We start from the raw sequence: 19,394 nt of genomic DNA on the forward strand, positions 1-19,394 counted from the left end.
TTTGGCCTAAAACCCCATTTATTTATAAACCACTGTGCTTATTTGGTGAGTATATGATGGCATAGTAAATTATAGGGCATTAAGTGTGTATCTGGTGCTGCTTGGTATATAAACAAACAAAGCCTGGCTTGCTCCCTTGCCACTCCATCCCACCGATTCTCCAAGGGATGGGGTTCATTTCCAAGGACACCCATGGCACAGGAGGCAGCCAGGTGTCCCCACCATCCCCAGGGCTGCAGGGGCTGTGGCTGCTTGCAGCAGACCAGCAGGGGAAGGGTCACAGCCCCAGGAGCTCCAAAAATGAGTCTGGAGTTGAGGTGAACCCCTCATTTTTGGGTGAGGACAGGAGGAAAGCAGCAGCCAGGCGCTGAGGTTTGGGAATTGAGCGTTTCAGGCAGCTCAGGCTGCTGTGGGAGCTGGGGAAAGGTGGATTTGGGAATGAGAGGAGGCAACAGGCTGGGGCTGGAGGGCTGGTGCAGGAGAGGACAGAGGGATCAGAGGGCTGGAGCATCAGTGCTGTCAGGAGAGGCTGGAGTGGGGTGTTCAGCTGGGGAAGAGAAGGTTCCAGAGAGAATTAGAGCACCTGAAGGGGCTCCAAGAGAGCTGGAGAGAGACTTTGGACAAGGGATGGAGTGACAGGAGAAGAGGAATGGCTTCAAAGTGACAGAGGGCAGGGTTAGGTGGGATTTTGGGAAGGAATTGTTCCCTGTGAGGGTGGGAAGCCCTGGCACAGGTGCCCAGAGCAGCTGGGGCTGCCCCTGGATCCCTGGCAGTGCCCAAGGCCAGCCTGGATGGGTTTGAGACAACCTGGGACAGTGAAAGGTGTCAGGGTTGGAACTGGATGAGCTTCACATTCCCTTCCCACACAAACCAGTCTGAGCTTGTGACCTCTGTGTGCTGCCACCAGAAGGGACAGAGGCAGAGGGGCAGAGTGTGCCAAGGGTCCCTCCCTCCTGTCCACATCCACCCCCTCCCCATCCTCCCCACAGCTGCCCTGGCACTGCCACCAGGACAACATTTTTCCTTCTGTTTCTTCTTGCAAGGCATCACCTGCCTCTCTCCCCTCGGAGGATGCTCCTTAAATCCAAAGCTTACAATCCACCTTCAACAGCTGCTGGAAACCAGGTGTAACATAAATTAATAAATATTCCATGGAAAAGCTACATTAACTGCTTGCCCCTGAAGTGCTGTTTAGTGGCATGTCAGGCACAGCTGTGTAATCAAAGGATTACAGTGCTCCCATTGCAAGGCTCTCCACCTCCTCAGGAGCTTCCCTGGCTCTCTGCAAAAACCCAGCCCAGGCACCAGGACAGAATTGCAATCACGTCTTTGAGCCTGGGGAACACAACCCAGCAGGCTGTGGGGACAAACACAACACGTTTTCTGTCAGATAAACAGGCAGCCACACAAATTTTTAGCAGAATGGGTCAGCAAAGCTCCAGATCCTCTGGAATTTTAGTGAAATTGCAGTGTGAGTGGAGAGATGGGTGCAACCCAGGCTGCTTCAAAAGGAGAACTTGCAGGAGGTTACAGATCCCTTCCCCTGTGTAGATGTGCTCAGACTCCAGATCTGACACCTCCCTTGGTAAGCAGCAAAACAGGGCACTTCACTAAAAAACATCAATAAATAAGAAATGCTAATTTGCGGGGGAAAACAGGAAAAAATGCTCCTTTATTGGAGATCTACCACAGCTTTCCACAGCACTTTGGCTTCTTCTAGCTGAGCAACAGCACTCCAGCCAAGGAGCACAGTGGGAATTTAGAATTATCCCTCCCTGTGGGAGGGATGGAGGAAACCAGGTGGGTTAAAGGGGAAAATGGGAGCCTAAAAACAGCAATTAACAAGCCCAGATCAAATCAGGGTGCATCTTCTGCAAACCCTCTGAGATGTCTGAAGCAGTGCTCCCCATCAGGTAAGCACCCAGGGCAGCACTGAGTGATTTAAGAGCACATCTCATAGAAATTTATGACTGTGGGATGTACATTAACTGTAGGGGTGATTAGGAGGGAGAGGGGGATGTCAGTATCTGTTTATGTCATGGCTTTTCTTCACCTAAGTGAGGCATCTGTGCTGCAAGAGAAGCACAGCTGGGTGTTCCAGGTTCCTAAATCCACGTGTCATTTAGGTGAGATCAGCCCTCTGCTGCCAGCTCACCTCGGGACAAATCCTATCAGCACCCAACCCTGAGCCTCAATACTGAGATTTTGCTCTGTGCACATATAAGGAGAAAATCAGTGCAGGATAATAGTTTATAAAAGGAAGGATTCCCTTCCTAGTCAGCAGAGGAATTTCACAAGAAATCCTTGGCAGAGTTTGCTGCCACCCCACTTGATCTTCAACACAAACCAGTGCTTTGAGAGGTGCTTTAGTACCAGCCCATCCTTAAAACTGAGATCACCTGGGCTGCCAACAAAAGCTTTGAGCACTGAAACTCCCCATTCTCACAGAGCTCCTGCCACAGGTTACTTGAAATAATGTTAAAATAGAAGATAAGCAGTACCTTATTTGCATCTCTGTGATTATGTCTGCATGAAATCCCTGTTCATGCTGCTGGTGGATTACACACCTTCATCCTTTCCCCTCCAACCACATGAAATAATTCACATATGAGAGTCTGCTTCACCCTTCTCATTTATATGATTTCCAGATACCTGCTTTTAGTTTAGCAATGAAGATAAAAATCCATTACTGCCTTCCATTGCATTAGTGGAATTAAGTGTTTTGCAATGTAAATCTCCACTGTTTGATCATGTTCCTGTTACAAACCACCAAATAAAACACTCTGAATTTGAGATTAGTCCTCCTATGACAAAATCTGAACCATAAAACTATTTTCCTATTGATTTCAGAACTGCATGGTGGCTGCAACTCACAGACACAGGATCTAAGTGCTATTAAAAAAAAAAAAAAGGAAAGAAAGAAGGTAGTTTCACTACTAAATCTTCATAGAAGTAGTCCTTCTGCATTCCAATTGATTTTCTTTCTTTTGGCACGTGAAGAGCCAGATGAATCCTTTGACTCAATGCCCAAGAGTGAAATGGCACCAGCAGCAGCAGCAGAGAAGCTCTCAGGGCACGAGACGTGTGACAACATTTTAATCAGTGACAAAAAGAGGCTTCAAGGCAGCTACTCTGTTAGTGTTTGTTGGTTTTAAGTGAGATTCACTGTTTGTGAGTGACTGTATATAAAAAAACATATCTGTGTCTATAAATAGCGCAGATATAAATATATATGTATGGTTCACGTCCATTTGGGGATGTTTTATTGGTGGAAATTTCCCTCTCTGCCAAAGATCAAGCAGTCCCCAGTCAGTATCAAGTGCAGGGCTGTTCAATCAGGTGTTTGTTTATCCAAACGAGCACATACCATTTGCAGTTAAACCTTAAAAATATTTATTTTTCATGAACAGTTCCAGCAAACTTTGAGATTTAATCTGTGATGTGCCCAGCTGGCCACTCTGCTCTTTCTTTTACGTCTCAAAACACAAAAGAACGTGTTTGTTCTACAGGAGATGATGATGATGATGATGGGTTTTTGGTCTGGCTAACAGTTCGAGAAGTGAAACCATTCTGATGTCATATGCAAGGAAGTCAGCGTGAAGGGGACTTCAGAACATAGCATGATATAATAAATAAAATTAAATTTAAAAAAAAATTCAACTCTGAGAGTTTGGTAGGTGTTTGGATGCATCATCAAAACCATACTCTCACATATCCTATTAACCTACAAATCTGTCTGTGCCTAAGACACCCAGATCCCTGCAGAGTACGGCTGTAGTATTACAATGAAGCAGCAGAGGAAAATTAAAAAAAAAAAAAAAAAAGAAAAAGAAGAAGAAAAAGAGAAGCCCATATATGAGACCGCCAAAGTTCAGCTGGTGAATTGTTGCTTAACAGACTCTGACCATAATAACCCGTCACTGAACCTTGCCTGCATTCTCAGTAGCTATGAAGCTATTTTTAACAGCCAACAGCTTGCATTTAAGAAATCCCCCTCTTCACCCAAAAATATTCGCAGCGAGCGGCAGCGTGCCCGCCCGGCCCGTTCCTGGCCGGGATGCGCGGCCGGGATGGGAAGGCTCTTTCGGGAGAGCCCCGGACAAGTGCCTGCTGTCCCCAGCCCCGAGCCCGGCCGCGGGCAGTGACAGCATCCGCGCTGTCCCCGCGGGTCCCGCAGCACGGCCCCGCTCCGGCCGCGGCTCCGGGGATGCCCTGGCAGCGCCCCGGCTGCCGCAGCCCGCGGGGAGCGGGGACAGCCCCGCGTCCCCCGAACCGAGCCGAGCCGAGCCGTGCCCGGCGCTGCCCCCGCTGCCCAACTTCCCGCAAAGTCCCGCTGCCTGCAAACTTGGGGAGCCGCGGCCTGGGGACCCCCCACCATCCCATTCCATCCCATCCCATTCCATCCCATCCCATTCCATTCCATCCCATCCCATTCCATTCCATTCCATCCCATCCCATCCCATCCCCGCGCTCCTACCTCCGCCGCCTCGGCTCCGCTCTGCCCCGCGCCCGCCGCCTCCGCCGGCTCTGCCCTGGGGGAGGGGGGCGGAGGACGAGGAGGAGGAGAGGAGGAGGAGGAGGAGGAGAGGAGGAGGAAGGGGGAGGGAGCAGCCCCGCCGCTCCCCGGCCGCGCTGCGCAGCCCGGGAGGCGGAGTGCCGCTCTCGGCTCTGCCCCGCGGCTCCCCGGGGCGTGCGGGTCCCCCCGGGGATGGGGGTGCGGGGATGGGCTGCGAGCAGAGCGGGGGATGCGCCGCGGAACCCCCCGGGAGGGATGCGGGGCATCCCCCGGGCATCCCCCGCGGCATCCCGGCCCCAAGAACCGCCCGCGGCAGCGGATGGATCGAGAGAATCCAGGAGGAGATCCAGGAGGAGAACCCAGGCCCCCCCTGAGCCGTCCGAGGGGAATTCGGGCTGTCCCGAATGCCGGCGTGCAGGCGGGGGTCAGCCCCAGGAGACTCGGGGCACGGCTCGGGGGCTGCGGGGGCCGGGGAGTCAGAGCTGCCCTGAGAGCATCCTCTGCCCTGCGCCGGGCTTGGAACGGCAGCAGCACCAACGTGGCTAAGGAGCCAACATCTGATACTGAGCCGAATGCAAAGTTTGTTCTCAAACAAGAGATCCTACCAAAATATATATATGTGTGGTTTTATTTATGTATGTGTAAAGTGAATATACCTAAAAACTGTTAAACTGTCAGAGGGCAAGCTGAGATTTAATTTTAAGAAGGAAGTGTTCCCTGTGAGGGTGGGCAGGCCCTGGCACAGGGTGCCCAGAGCTGCTGTGGCTGCCCCTGGATCCCTGGCAGTGCCCAAGGCCAGGTTTGGCTCGGAGCAGCCTGGGACAGTGGCAGATGTCCCTGTCCATGGCAGGAGGGCTGCAACAAGGTGGTCTTTAAGGTGCCTCCCACCCCAGACTGCTCTGTGGTTCTATGATGATAAATATGTGGTTAAAGGTATAGTCTGGTGATTAAATCTGTGATGCACACACATCCTTTCTGAGATGCAGCACATACCATTGCCCTCAAAGGTTTAATGCAACACTTGCAAAGCCAATATTATCAAAAGGAAAACTCTTCATATTCCCCCCCCCCTTACACTGTTAAGCTTAAATCCACCGTTTAAAACTCAGCAATGTTATTTCTAAGAGTTTGAAGTGATGAAGCACGAGCTGAACATGAAAGAACTGAATTCTTTATTTTAGTACTTCCTTTTGTGATCAAGCCCATCTTTGGTTTTAACTTTCAGAAGCATTTAAAACTCAGCTCTGTGGGAATCTGTTTTGCAGTGAAACCATATGTACCTTAATAATAAAATGCAAAGCAGAAGTTTATAAATTACACAGCTCTGACTGGAAGCCAAACAAATTAATGATTTCAAGCAGGTGATTGTGCACCTGTAAGACCACATAAGAACTTTTAAAAGCTTTTAAAAACCACACATGCACACATTTCCTATAGCACCATGTATGTATCTCTGTTCAGGTCACATCTGAATCTCACCTGATTTTTTAGAGGAAAAAAACCACCCAGAATAAAGACCTTGACGAGGTGACACCTGTGATTTATAAAATACTCACACACATTCAGCATTTCTGTTCTGAGTTAAATATGCTGCCCTCCAAGGCCTTTTTTGGCCTCATGGGATGCTCTGAATAGCAATTATCCTCAGCCAGAATTCTGTGTAATTACACTCCCTTCCTTTTTCTGTATTTTTAAATAACAAAAAATCAAAGAAGCTCTCATGAAAACAAGATCTTCATTCCCTGGAGAAGTCTCTGTTTGCATTATTCCTCACCAAGCAGCAGCTGGAGTAGAAATCTTGGTGGTGGTTTCCACACGTGGTAGCTCAAACCTCCATAAAGGCACTCCATAAAGGCTGAGTCTGCCCATCTCACAGACACTTACAGGCTGCCTTCAGTGCCACCTGGAGAGATGGGGAGGAAAACACAAACTTTAGTGGCATAATAAATCCCTCTCCAGGAACAGTGTTACCAGGACAAATCACAGGATCACAGAATGGTTTGGATGGAAATTACCTTAAAGCCCATCCAGTGCCACCCCTGCCATGGGCTGGGACACCTTCCACTGTCCCAGGTTTTTCCAAGCCCTGTCCAACCCATCCTTAAATTCTTCCAGGGATGAGACAGCCACAGCTTCTCTGGGCACCCTGTGCCAGGGCCTCACCACCCACACAGGGGAGAATTTTTTTTCCAATATCCCATCTAGCCCTGCCCTTTGTCAGTTTGAATCCATTACCCCTTGTCCTGTCACTACATGCTCCTGTAATGATTGCCAGAGGAAGGAAAATCAGAATAAACAGCCTAAAAATCTAAAAGCTAAAACTGACCTTTAGTTCTCACGATTCAGAGTTCAAAGAGGGAGGAAATGAAGAAGTTTCAATATAGAAATTATAGTAGAGCTATCTCTGACTAGATTGGTTTTCATAAAAAGAAAGGTCCTGACCTCCACCTCTGTAAATCTGATTTCTGCTGGTTGCCATGCTTACTCTGCAACATATGAAGAATCATCCCACTTTTAAAACAAGTTTGTACATATTTCTTAGCTCTGAGCGAGCTTATGTGGTGAAAAGGATGGGCGAGTCCTTTAGCAGTGTTGAAAAGCAGGCCTGCAATTAGTGGTGCAATTTAAAAGGTGATTTTCTTAACCATGTGAGTCCTTTCTCCTTGCTGCTGGCTGTAGCTTGGGGCAGAAATCTGGTGTTCAGGTCCAGTGGCTGTGCTTGCCAGTAGCAGAGCTGTGCATTTATAGCCAGATTAAACTCTGGGATAAATAAATCAGATTGTGTCCTCAGAGCACCGCTGTAATGGGATGCTAATCCCAGAAAAAGGGCTGCTTTTCCTCCACGTGCCTCTCCCAGCATCAGCATCTCTGGGTTATTCTCACAGAGAGGGCTCAGAAATGCAGATGTTTCTGCTTTGTGCTTCCTCTCTCCCAAGCTCATAAAGCAGAGGAAGGAGTTCATTGCCCGCAAGGAGCGAGGAGGATTCTGCTTCCCACTCCAGCTGCTTTTGGGGAGCCCTTTTCCCATGACCTCCATCCCCAGGCAGTGCTTCCCAAAGCCCTTCTCAAGGGATGCTGCTGCAGGGGGCCAGCACAAAGTGATATCCTTACATCAAATCCCAATTCCACCAAAAACGGACAGGAAAAGACCAAAACTTCCCCAAAACATCTCAGCCCCCTTTGTGCAAAGGGACCTGCCACCTTCCCCGAGGGTCACCTGCAGGACTCACCTTTCTCAGGAACAGCAGAGGGTGGTGGAGCTGGAAGCAAAGAACTTCCTGGGTAAAAAAAAAAAAAAACCCAACCTGTAAATCCAGCCAGGAGTTTCCGTGCAGTGAGCCTGGAAAACCACCAGGTGCTATGGATGCTGTATTTAACAGCTCGAGGGCTCAGCGCTGAGCAGAGCCGCAGCTCAGCCTAATCCCAGCCTAATCCCATCCCGATGGATGCAGGCTGGGCTTAGGATGTGCAGCCACAGCCCTCCAGCACCCCCAGAGATGGTTTCAGCTCTTCTCCCAACTCCAAGGCTGGGAGTTGGTGCTGTGGGAAAATTGCAGGGAGATTTGCTATTCTTAGTTGCGTGCTCTGCCATTAAAATATTGGTGTAATTCTCACTGGAATTAATGGAATGTGTATATTTTAAAGAAATGCATTATTACTCTCATTTTGCCCCTGGTATCCTGGCAACAGGCACATTCACATCACTAATTTCATATCTTGTACATCCTTCAGCTCTGAGTAAAGGGTATATCAACCTTCAGATACTCTGAATGCCTTTTTTTGCTGTTTTCCCAGCTTGGGCTGGGAATTATTCCTCTTGGCATGCACATCCTTGGAATGCCTCTGGGAATTCATGCTCAGCCTTTAATTGAAGACAATGCCTTTGTCCCTGGAACAGGCAAAAATTAAAACTGAAACTTGATTAGGTAAATGTGGCAGAATCTGGTTTCCCACAAATGGTCTGTTAGATTTTAATGATTTTTAGGTTTCAGTTGCCTTTTGCCTGATGCCATCCTTTTATCCTGAGCTGTGTGTGTCCTTCAGCACCCTCAAGAGCTCCTTTTTACTGGTGACCTTTATGCCCTCCAAGTACTTGTTGAAGGGTATCATTCCCCTCTTAGTCATCATTTAGCCAAGTGATGCATATTAAGTTCCTTTAATCTTCACTCATAACTCAGTCTCTTCCAACCTTTAATCATTTTTATTACTCTTCTTATGAATTTCTTCCAATTTGTCTGCATCTCTCTGGCAATGAGGCACCCAGGATTTACTGCCTTGTTTTAGATATGCTCTCCCTGCAGCAATGCAGAAGATGTTACCTCCTGCTACTTTCATCCACCACTGATTTAACAATATGCTGGAGTTGTGAGGTAGCTGGGAATCAATTAAAATAGAATTTAAATGGCTCACTGCTCAGAGTTACTATAATTCTTTTGTGGCACTGTGTGCAAGGAGAAGCCTTGGAGCCTGTGAATACCTGCTGCTTCTGGAGGCACGTGTTTGTGATTCCCAGGGCAGGCAAAGCTTTGAAACCTGCTGCATGAACAGCTCTGTGAGCCTCTGAAGGGATGGGAGGGATGAGTTATGATCCAGAAGACAGCTGGAGATTGGTTCAGATTTTGGCATTCACATTCCCTGTAAAATCCCTTCACCCAGGATTTCTCTCCTGGGAAGCTGAGAAGCCTCAGAGAAAAAGGGAAACAAAAATTATCTGATTTGCTTCTCCTGTGTTTTGCTGCTTTGGAATGTGTTTGGAGATTGTTTACTCACAGGTGGTTGTTCCATTGGATTCATGTGAATTGTTTTGGTTTATTGGTCAATCAGTGCCAAGCTGTGTCAGGGCTCTGGAGAGAGTCACGAGTTCTCATCATTATCTTTTAGCCTTCTGTCTGTATCCTTTCTGTATCCTTTAGTATAGTTTAGTTTAATATTCTTTAATATAATACAGTAGCATAAAATAATAAATTAGCCTTCTAAGAACATGGAGTCAGAGTCATCATTCCTTCCTGCCATGGGGCACCCTGCAAATACAGAGTGGCACCAGGAACAGTGTGACAGCTCCACACTGCTCCTCCTGGAGCTCTCAGAGAGGTGACAGCACCCGAGGGCTCCTCACAGCACTGCCAAAACTGAGGCAGGCTGCAGCACAGAGCTTGACATTAGCTTGCTTCAAGATCTTTTTAAATGGTTTGCTTCAATAAAATATTTAGGAAAAAAAAAAGTCTTTAGAAATCCGCACTGCTTTTGAGCTTTGGTTAATGAAGAGCTTGAGGTCACTGAGCAGCAGGTTAAGTGATGAAAGATGCTCTGAGACTTCTCAGATCTGCTAAAATGATCAGGTGTCATCTGTGTGCCCACCATGTCTGGCTTTGATTCAAGGCACACACTGGAGTCCAGAGGATCCCTGCTCCTGGTTCCTCTTTTCCCACCTGAGCAACCCCATGGTTTCACATTGCTCTGGTGGATCAGGAGGGCACTCCTGGAGCTGTTTAGTTCCTGTTACAGAACATTTTTCCCTTTCTGTCCCATACACAAGCTGGGGCTCTCCAGATGTGTTTTGTGTTCTCACATTTGGTCCCTGAGCCCCTGGTAGGGAATTTAAGGTCACTGGGCCTTTACAGTCACACTCCAATGCCCTGAGTTTTCCCTTTCATGTCATTTATTGCTCCTCCTCCAGCCTCTGAATTCAAAATGAAGCGTTTAAAATTTGATCAGGGATGTGTTCTAATGAGTGCTTGGATTTTATGTGTGCCTAGTTTCCTTAAGTGATTTTTACCCTCTCTGTACCTCCAGTAAAAAGCAGATTAACTGCATTTTATGGGCTCTTTTCCCTACATACCCCAGTCTTTTCCCCTTTCCCATCTGTTGCTCTTCATTCATGAAGTTCCTTGCAAACCCCAGCCTTCAGCAGTGGCTCAAGAATTAATAAAACAGCTTGTGGCACGAAGCACATTTATATACAAGTCGTGTGAGTGCACATATGAATCTTTCCTTAAAAATTATTTACATTCTGGACAAACATCTCATAGTGCTGAGGGGAAAAAATGTTTCTTTTAGCCATAATTTATAAATATTTCAAGTACCAAGGCTGATTTGTTAATGCTGAGTTTGTGGGGTCTACTTGTATAGACATGGCCTGTGCCATCCTGATTTTTCCTTCAGGAGCAGAGGATGGGCCCTGCCCCTGTACAACTGCAAAGAGATTAATTTCCAAGCCTGCCTTTGCTGTATTAGCCTTCATTTTACATACACAAATAAAGTAATTTAACTTGTTAGATGTTCTATGAAAAGTAGCAAGATAGACCAACTGTCTTTACCTTCAGAGTTATGAAAACCATTATTAAAAAGATCTGTCACGTAACCTCCTTGCTGACATAATGATAAATGTTTCCTGCAAGTGTTATTCTATCTTCTAATTTCAGAAAAATTAATACACCTTTTTTCTGCCTCTTTTTTTTTTCCTTTTTTGCTAGCTCAGGCCTTGTTACAAAGCCATTTTAATTTGCAATCATTCTTCCAGTGCACCTGCAATGATAGAGCTGATAAACACTTTCTTAGATGATAATTTTTAATGACTACCACGGCTGCAAACTGAATTCTGGCTTCAGGAAGAAAGCCAGAGATGGCAAAAAACTGAGAGACAGAAGAAATAGCACGGGAGGGATGCACTTCATGCAATAATTATATTGAGCAATTTGGCCTAGTGGAAGGTGTTGGGGGCTGGATGAGATGAGCTTTAAGATCCCTTCCAACTCAAAACATTCTGTGCTTCTGTGATTCTCTATTCTTACTGCATTTTATTTTTCCGGTGACTTCCTACTCACACAGTTAAAACACTGCCGTGCTGGAATCCATCAAAAAACCTCTCAGTTTCTCCTTTTTCCCAGTGCCTAAAAGCTGAAACCCAAGAGCAGGGTTCCTGCACACTGCTGCTATCTTGCTGAATCAGGCAGTCTGGGGCAAAGCCAACTCCTGTGACTCCTGTGGTCTCGCATGAGGAATTGCTTCTGTTGGAGAAGCGTTGACCATTTAATATACACTGCTCATGACTCACCATATATTCCCTGAGCACTTGGAGGTATTTCCATGCTGTCTCTGTATTTTTACAACCTAAACATATTCCCCTGGAGATTTATGCAGCTTTACATTCTTTTCTCTCATAGACATTTCCAGGAGTTTTATGAGGGAGCAGAGAGGGAGCCTAACCAGCGCGGGCAGCTCGCTTAATTTAGCACAGTCCTGTCCTTTCCAGTTCACCCACCTGCAAAATGGGAAAAATAATAAGCACTTAAGGGAGAATATTCACATGTCTAGCTTGAGACCTTTAATGTTCATCTCTCCAGAGGCTCAGCAGAGAGAAACAGCTTCTAATTCAGATGCTTCGAATGGGCTTCTACTGGAGCTTGCTCCTCTTCTGGCAGTCAGGGAGACCAAGTTCCCAGCTCCAACACCCCTCCATCAGGCACTGGGTGACATGCCAGAAGCCAGACACTGTGGACATCATCTTTCATGGCTCCTCCTGCAACCACTTCCACGCTCAGCTTCTCACTGGTGGAGCAATGTCTGAATAACTCAGTGGTTTTCCACATCTGCAAAGTGGAGTGGGCTGCGGGATGAGCACCATGCAGAGCCCCAGTGATGACTGAAAAAATGAGCACTTCAGCAGCACTTAGTGTGTGTTAAACCCAGTGGAAGTGCTATGAATTATCAATATGGCCAGTCATTGGTATTCATTAGGGCTCAGAGCAAGCCACTGAGACTCAGATCTTCTTCCCTTTGCGCTCTCTGGGTTGCAATTGTGTGACATTGAGCAAGTCACTTCTCTTGTCCTCGTTTTTCCTTGTCATTAGGACCTCAGCATCATCCCTGAGTGTGATGTGAACCTTAATAAGGCTTGAAAAGGGCTTTCAGAACTTGTGCTGAAGAGGGAAATATTAATGTCAAGCGCTGCTGTAGCAGCAGATGAGAGGAAGCCAGAGCCTCCTCCCGATCCAAAGGGCTCGGAGCGGTGCCATGGAGCACTTCAGTGCCTTGTGGATCCTGCCCAGGAGCACTGGGGACAGAGAGGCACACCGAGCCAGCTCTGCTCTCAGCCAGAGCCAAGAAGCACCACCAGGGAGTTGGGATTTGGAAAAACCATCCCTCTCTTGCTTTTCTTCGGGTTGCACAGGCAAGCTGCCCGTTGGTATGCACAAATGGATATTTAGGCTTCCAGGCACCCGCTCCTGGACACAGAAAGGCAATTTGGGACTGTGTTTAGCATGGAAGGGCTGGCACAGAAATCAATCTTTATTTCAGAAAATCTTCTCTTCAGTGTTTAGCCTTGGTGTTGATTATATGAATTAGATCCCTATTACAAATGAGCCTCGTGTCCCAGAAATTAATGTGTTGTGCTCAAGAAGCAAGACTTTCTGCATTTCATCATCATTCTGTTCCTTAATGATTCCTCTTTCCTGGCAATGATGAGAAATGTTTATTTCCCTGGAGTATTTCTGGATGGTGAAATGATGGTGTTATTTGTGGGCAGTGGATGCTGCATTAACCCGCCAAGGCTGCATTGCCATCTCTAATCATTCTTTTGGGAGAGCTGGCCACCTTCCTTCACACCTCTGCTTTCCACAACACCCTTTGGCCACTTCTAATCTATTCAACCCACTTTTATGCTGGAGACAGTGGCTGCCAGCTTCTGCCTGCTCGAAGGCATAGGAGCAAGACAAAGTGACAAAGTGACAAAGTGACAGTGAGATAAACACTACTGAGAGGCCTTAGTCTGCATTTTGAGGACTGCTGTAAATCAGAGTGATGGAGAGAGACAGATTAGTGGTGCCAGCCTAGAGAGGTGAATGTGCCTGCAGGGATCTACATATTCCTGTAAAATGCATCTACTTTTCATTTATAGCTAGCGATAGGAACACTGTCATGATGTTGTGGAGAAGAAGGATATGTTGACAGCAGGGTCGGGCTGTTTCACAGTTCCTCAGGCTCTGCAGGAGTCATTGGTGGAGTTAATGAAGGTTCCTACAGTGCTACAGCCCCATTTTCTTATTTCCATATCCAGTTAGAAGCAAACCAATTCTGCATGATCATATTAAAGGAATTCTTCATTTCATGTCTTGTAACTTCTGTCAGCAGGTGTTGGCTGACACTCTCCATCCTGTTGAAAAATCCAGGTGCCTTCCCCAAACTGAATACCCAAACCCAAACACCTGAGATGAGATGAGTTACATACCCAAACATACATTGGATGTTTGAGGCAACTTCAGCTAAAGCAAAATCTTGGTGAATTTGATCCCTCACCAAAAGATTGCACTTAAGAAAGTCACATCAATGCAAAGTCAGGCCTGAAATCTGCCATCTGCTGAAGCAGGGAGCCCTAAAGTTAAATTCACCATTGGAGCCAATGCTTGCTTGCTCTGCAGTTACCATCTGTAGTTTTTTACATTGCTTTTTATTCTGTTAAATTCATGCCTTAGTGTTTAAAAATGTCCCCAAACTATGAAAGCAAATGAGCAGTGTGACAGGGCTCAGCCCAGTGAAGAGAATAACTTTGACATTATCAGATTTTTCCCACTTGAAAATCTCAAGGCTTAATCTCATGGAAACCCTTGGTTTTACAGTTCACATTCTCTGCTTAGTACTGGAAATCTTGCAATACTTATTCCCTCTGAGTTCACTCCCAGCACACTGGAATTTCCTCTATGTTGTACTAACAGAGAGCTCTTTGCTCAAAATTGATTCTTTTCTCTGCTGCAGAACATACAGCCACTGGTATCAGCAGCTCCTGTTGGAGTTTTTAGATCAACACAGGTGAAAAAAATTCTTCAAAAAAGCTTTGGTGCTCAGCTGTATGTGCTCCCAATCTCAAATTCAGCCCAAATACGAACAAAGGAGAATGTTTGGGAAATGTACAAGCATGCAAAAATCACCCTATTAGATGATTTGCTTGCAGGTGACTTTTTCTTTCATGCAAAGGGATGCGATTTAAAAGAGAGCAAAATTCCCTGTGGTTGATTCATTCAGCTTTTTGGTTGAGAAGATGCAGAACTGCCTAGAATGGCAGTGTAGCCCCATTGTTTTTTTTTTTTTCCCTTTTCTGGTTCAGAAAAGAAATGTCAGTGTGACCCATCTGCTGGAATCTGAGCAGAGCCCCAGAAGACCCACACACAGGCTGGAAGACAAGTGCCCATATGGTGTCTGCATTCATTCATTGCAGAGCTGGTAGGCAGCAGAAATACCTCAGGGAAGAATTGGGGATGAAAAGATATTTTTAATAAACCAGACTGCAGTGATCTATAATGGGAAATAATCACTGAGCCTTTTCCACAAATATCTGAATTTCTGTCTCTCCTACTTTCCCTTCCAGCACTAGCGTAGAAAAACCAGAAAAGAAAGGTTTCTTGTACTGTAAAACACTCAAATATTTCCCAGTTACCGGTACTCTACTGTATCAAGGTTACTGTTAATGTTATTAATATTAATTTTCATTTACACCACTGCAAAGCCATTAATGTGATAACAATGTTATTATCTTTATAGCAATAAGTATTTATTAAAAGCATGTACAGTGAAAATTGGTAATAAGATGAAGCAATGCAAAGTAGAATGCAATGAATCCCTTAGGAAGAATAATAATAAAGATTTCTGGCTCTTTTTATTCCTCCCAACAACTTCAGAGTATTAAAAAAAAAAAAAAAAAAGCAAGATAACAAGGCAGGCTCGAAGTCACTTATCAGGATTTGCAAGGGCTCTGAGTGTTTATCCTCAGTGAAAGCTGGAAGGATCCATTTCTGGAAAATTATTGTTGCCTGCCCTTTTAGCAAGAAACTGTCTTGCTGGTTTTGTTTAATTAAACTGCTGCTGTCAATTACTGCCTGCAAATAACACAAAGTATTGCCCAGTGAACTTGGGAAGGCTCTCAGCAGCAGCTGGGGTGTTGTGAGCTCCCTGCACATCTTTTGAGGGTGGGAGGTGATAAAATTCCCCATTTCTGCCCATTCCTTCAAGGAAATAAAAATAACCCATCATTGCTGTGGCCCCACTGATTGAAACTGGCTGTGAGTCCTCCACCATCCCCAGGGGAAAGTCCTTGGTCAAACAAGTGGGGTCAAAGCTGGGTTTTGGTGAAGGAAGGGGAGGAATGGAGGTGTTCAAGACAGGAATCTTCCCCTACAAGCCAGAGTGCACTCACTGTCTCTCCATAATGTTTAGTTAATGGGAATAAGGGGAATTAAAAAGGCTGAAAATATTCCCTGGAGAAAGCCAGGTCCCCAGTGAGTACAAGAAACTGAATTTGTGTCATACAATAAAATCAGTGCTTCCATCCCAAGCTGAAAATTTGCTTTAGTCCCCAAGGCCCCTTGTTTGCTGAGCCTTTCCTGTTGTCCTGGCGTGGGCGTGCAGTGGATGCTCCACTCTGACTTCCACTCACCCCCTGCCCCTCTGCCCGGCCAAATCGGGCACCCCTCCTCCTCTCCCTCCTGTCACATCCCTCTAGTTCCAGTTCCACAATCAAGCTTTATTCTTGCTCCTTTTCTCTTCTCTTTCTCTGCCAGGAGAGGTTGTGGTTGGACTGATGCTCCGCCGCTGACCCTGGCTGCCGGGCTGGCAGCTCCGTGGAGGGAGAGCATTCCCAAACCCCAGGAGCACAGAGCCAGCCCTTCCTCCGTACTCTGTGTTCCCTGCAGCTCTGCTGGACACTTCCTCAGGCAACAAGGAATCTCACCACTGGCTGCAGCTGAGGCTGGCAAGTGCTGCTGCCCGAAAAAATGACAATCTATTTTTTCCTTTTCAACTGATCGCCAGCTGAGCGAAGGCTGCTGGTGCTTTCTGCTCTGGGCAGCTGAAAAGGTGACCTCTGATTAACTTTCTGGGCCAATGACCTCTTACATTCTCTGTAGCCTAGGAGCACAGATCAGTTTTTAACTGCTCCAAAAGTCCTCTCCCTTATCCCAAGTCTCCCTCTTTCCATCCCAGCCCTGGGCCAAAAAAGTGACAGCACAAGTGTTGCTGACGTGTATGGTCTGAATTGAATTGGATGCAATTCTGACCAAAGTATCCAAATTCCAGGAAGGTACAAGCAGAAAAGTTCTACCCCCAAGCTTGGGGGTTTCTTTTGGAGTGCAACTTTTCCACAGGGATCTCTTTTCAGTGGATTGAAGGCATTGTGTTCTTTCCAATGACCATCCACAAAAGATTGTTCCCCTTCAGATTTAATTCCTGGGGAGGATTTTCCATGCTGTACATTCAGTATAATCTGTACCTGGACTCCAAACATTACTTTCAAGTTGCACAGAGATAAGAAACACCACAAGAGTAGAGTGTAATATTAATTAGGCTCCGTTTCCCTCCTGTCTGGTTGGCCCAGCACAGTTCACTGATTTTATTTGTGGATAGATTTGAGATATGTTCACAAATTTATAACTCTCTTGCCATGGGCAGGGACACCTCCCACTGCCCCAGGCTGCTCCAAGCCCCATCCAGCCTGGCCCTGGACATTTCCAGGGATCCAGGGGCAGCCACAGCTGCTCTGGGCACCCTGTGCCAGGGCCTCCCACCCTCACAGGGAACAATTCCTTCCTATGAACAGGTAAAACAGAGGTGAAAAATCATAGCTAAAGTGATGCATTTGTTGTATGTCCCAGATGCCTTCACTTTTTCCTTTCTGTTTGAATTCTCTTCCCTCAATGTTACAGCTCTAGCTTTGATCCATCCCAGCAGAATCAACAACCTTTTTTAAAATGTTCTTTTCAGTCCAAGTCCTTTCTGTGATAACAACAAAAACAGTACAAAAAGAAGATTTGGATTATGTTTATATGTGACTAGACTATTGATCTCACAGCCCAGGAAAAGAAAAATAAGATGAAATGTGATTTTTAAATCTGACCATGAGGAAGGGATCAGGATGAAGCCAAGCACAAGTCAGTGGGGAGCGTGATTCTGCAAAGAATCCACCTCAGAAAATCAACTTGCAGTGTTTGTACGACACAAATTCAGTTTCTTGTACTCACTGGGGACCTGGCTTTCTCCAGGGAGTATTTTCAGCCTTTTTAATTCACATCACTCTCATTACTTACACATTATGGAGAGACAGTGTGATCTCTCTAATCTCAATTCCCTCTCAATTCTCCAGGAATCTCAAGATTCCTGTCTTGAACACCTCCATTCCTCCCCTTCCTTCACCAAAACCCAGCTTTGAAAGATTCCTGTCTTGAACACCTCCATTCCTCCCCTTCCTTCACCAAAACCCAGCTTTGACCCCTCTTGTTTGACCCAGGACTTTCCTCTGGGCATGGTGGAGGACTCACAGCAGGTCCTTCTCTGAACTTCACTGTTTCTTTGGTGAAGTAAACCTACTTACTCCTGTCACAAGGTCCCTGTAGCCACCCCCAGCTGCTCAGGCTGCTCCTCATTTCCCCAGGACTTGGCTCACCGTGGCCATCATAGGCAGGTTGGTCTGAAGGGACACGTCTGACAGCGCGCCGGGAATTTGTTTCTTCCTTTTCCTACTGTAAAGCATTCTTCCTTCCCCAGCCCGCCCTAGAGAATCTAATTAGTGGCCTAATTACCAGCCCCATGCAATGCCCTGGCTGACCTTGGCTGGCTGGTGTTCTCAGCCTGCCTTCCCTTGTCAGTGCAGTTTTGGGGTCTGCGCCGCTTCCTCTGCGCGCCGCGACCTCGCCGCGCTCCGCTCGAGGCTTATTTTTGTCCCCTCCTCCAACCAAATTGAACTGTGAAAGCACTGTAAATTTTCAGCCTCGAGAGGCTCTTCATTAAGCAACAAATAACTCTCTGCACACCCTTGCTATTGCCCTCCTGTTGGCTGTTTGTCACACGGCGCTTCCCCCCTGCTCAGCCGGCTGTGGCCGTTCCACTCAGCTGACAGAGCTGCTGCTGGCCAAAAAAATTCACATTACAGCCTCTTTGCAGGGCCTCTGGCTTCAATATAGAAGCAACAGCATCATTTTTATCCTTATTTGGCTCAAAATGCTCGTGCTATCTCGCTGCTGTTATCAGATATCGGCGGGCAGTGTTTCACACTGGTGCCGTCCTACAGGAATTGGGTTTTACAGCTCCAGCCCCACTGCTGTAGCTAATGGTGCTTCCACACAAAGAGGTGCTGTCCAAAATAATGAGCTGCACTTAATGCCTCGATGCCCTGTCCCTGACACTGTCCCACTGGGGTGCCTCTGCAGCCCAGCTGCCCCCAAGTCTTGGGAAAAATCCGGGCTCCCACCCCTCTGCACATCCTGCCTGGCCCCGGGGTTAAGCGGTGTCTCAGCTCCCTGATAGGTGCGTTGGTAATTTCCAAGCCACAGTGCATCTAAAAGCCAAGCACCACCCTGGGAAGGATGTCATAAAACAAATATTCCTTTCCTGCTGAAATGCATTATTAAAGCCTCCACCCCATAAATCCCAAGTAGATAACACTCTCCGTGGCACCTTGTAAAATAAGCAATTTTCTGCTACCGAGGAGACAAATTCTTTTTCTCATTCCTATCTAAACTCCACCAACACCGTGACAGACACAACACTGCATCTGAGTTGGGCTTTGACAGCCTCATACATTTCTGACACTGTCAGCAAGAATAAATGTTTGAGGCTTTTCACTTTAGAGAGCTCTGGAGCAAAATGGACTTTCTGGGACTGGCTTCACCCTCTGTGTCCACCAGCCATAAAGTTTCCCACCATTTCCAGCACTGCTTCATTGCAGGGCTGAGCTAGATCTGATGTGCTGAGATCAAATCTGCACCTCAGAGAGGAAGCGAGGCTGGGAGTAGAAATATAGATATTGTAGAATCCCAAATATTTGGTTTTTTCGCCCCAAAACATTTCAGGAGGAAGCTCACTGTGTCTCACACCCTCTGGGTGCTGCTGGGGC

General features: G+C 46.7%; 1 protein-coding gene across 1 annotated transcript in view; it reads right to left on the bottom strand.

Moving 5' to 3' along the window:
* Window positions 1-4,506, bottom strand: part of CHST15 (carbohydrate sulfotransferase 15) — a 45,837-nt gene extending 41,331 nt beyond the window's left edge. Inside the window, exon 1 of the mRNA XM_084209890.1 lies at window positions 4,478-4,506. The gene's annotated coding sequence lies outside the window, so the exon portion shown is untranslated. The remainder of the gene's footprint in view (window positions 1-4,477) is intronic.
* Between the last annotated feature and the right edge of the window lie 14,888 nt (window positions 4,507-19,394).

The sequence above is a fragment of the Fringilla coelebs genome (assembly GCF_963513975.1).
Source record: "Fringilla coelebs genome assembly, chromosome: 8".
Taxonomy (NCBI): domain Eukaryota; kingdom Metazoa; phylum Chordata; class Aves; order Passeriformes; family Fringillidae; genus Fringilla; species Fringilla coelebs.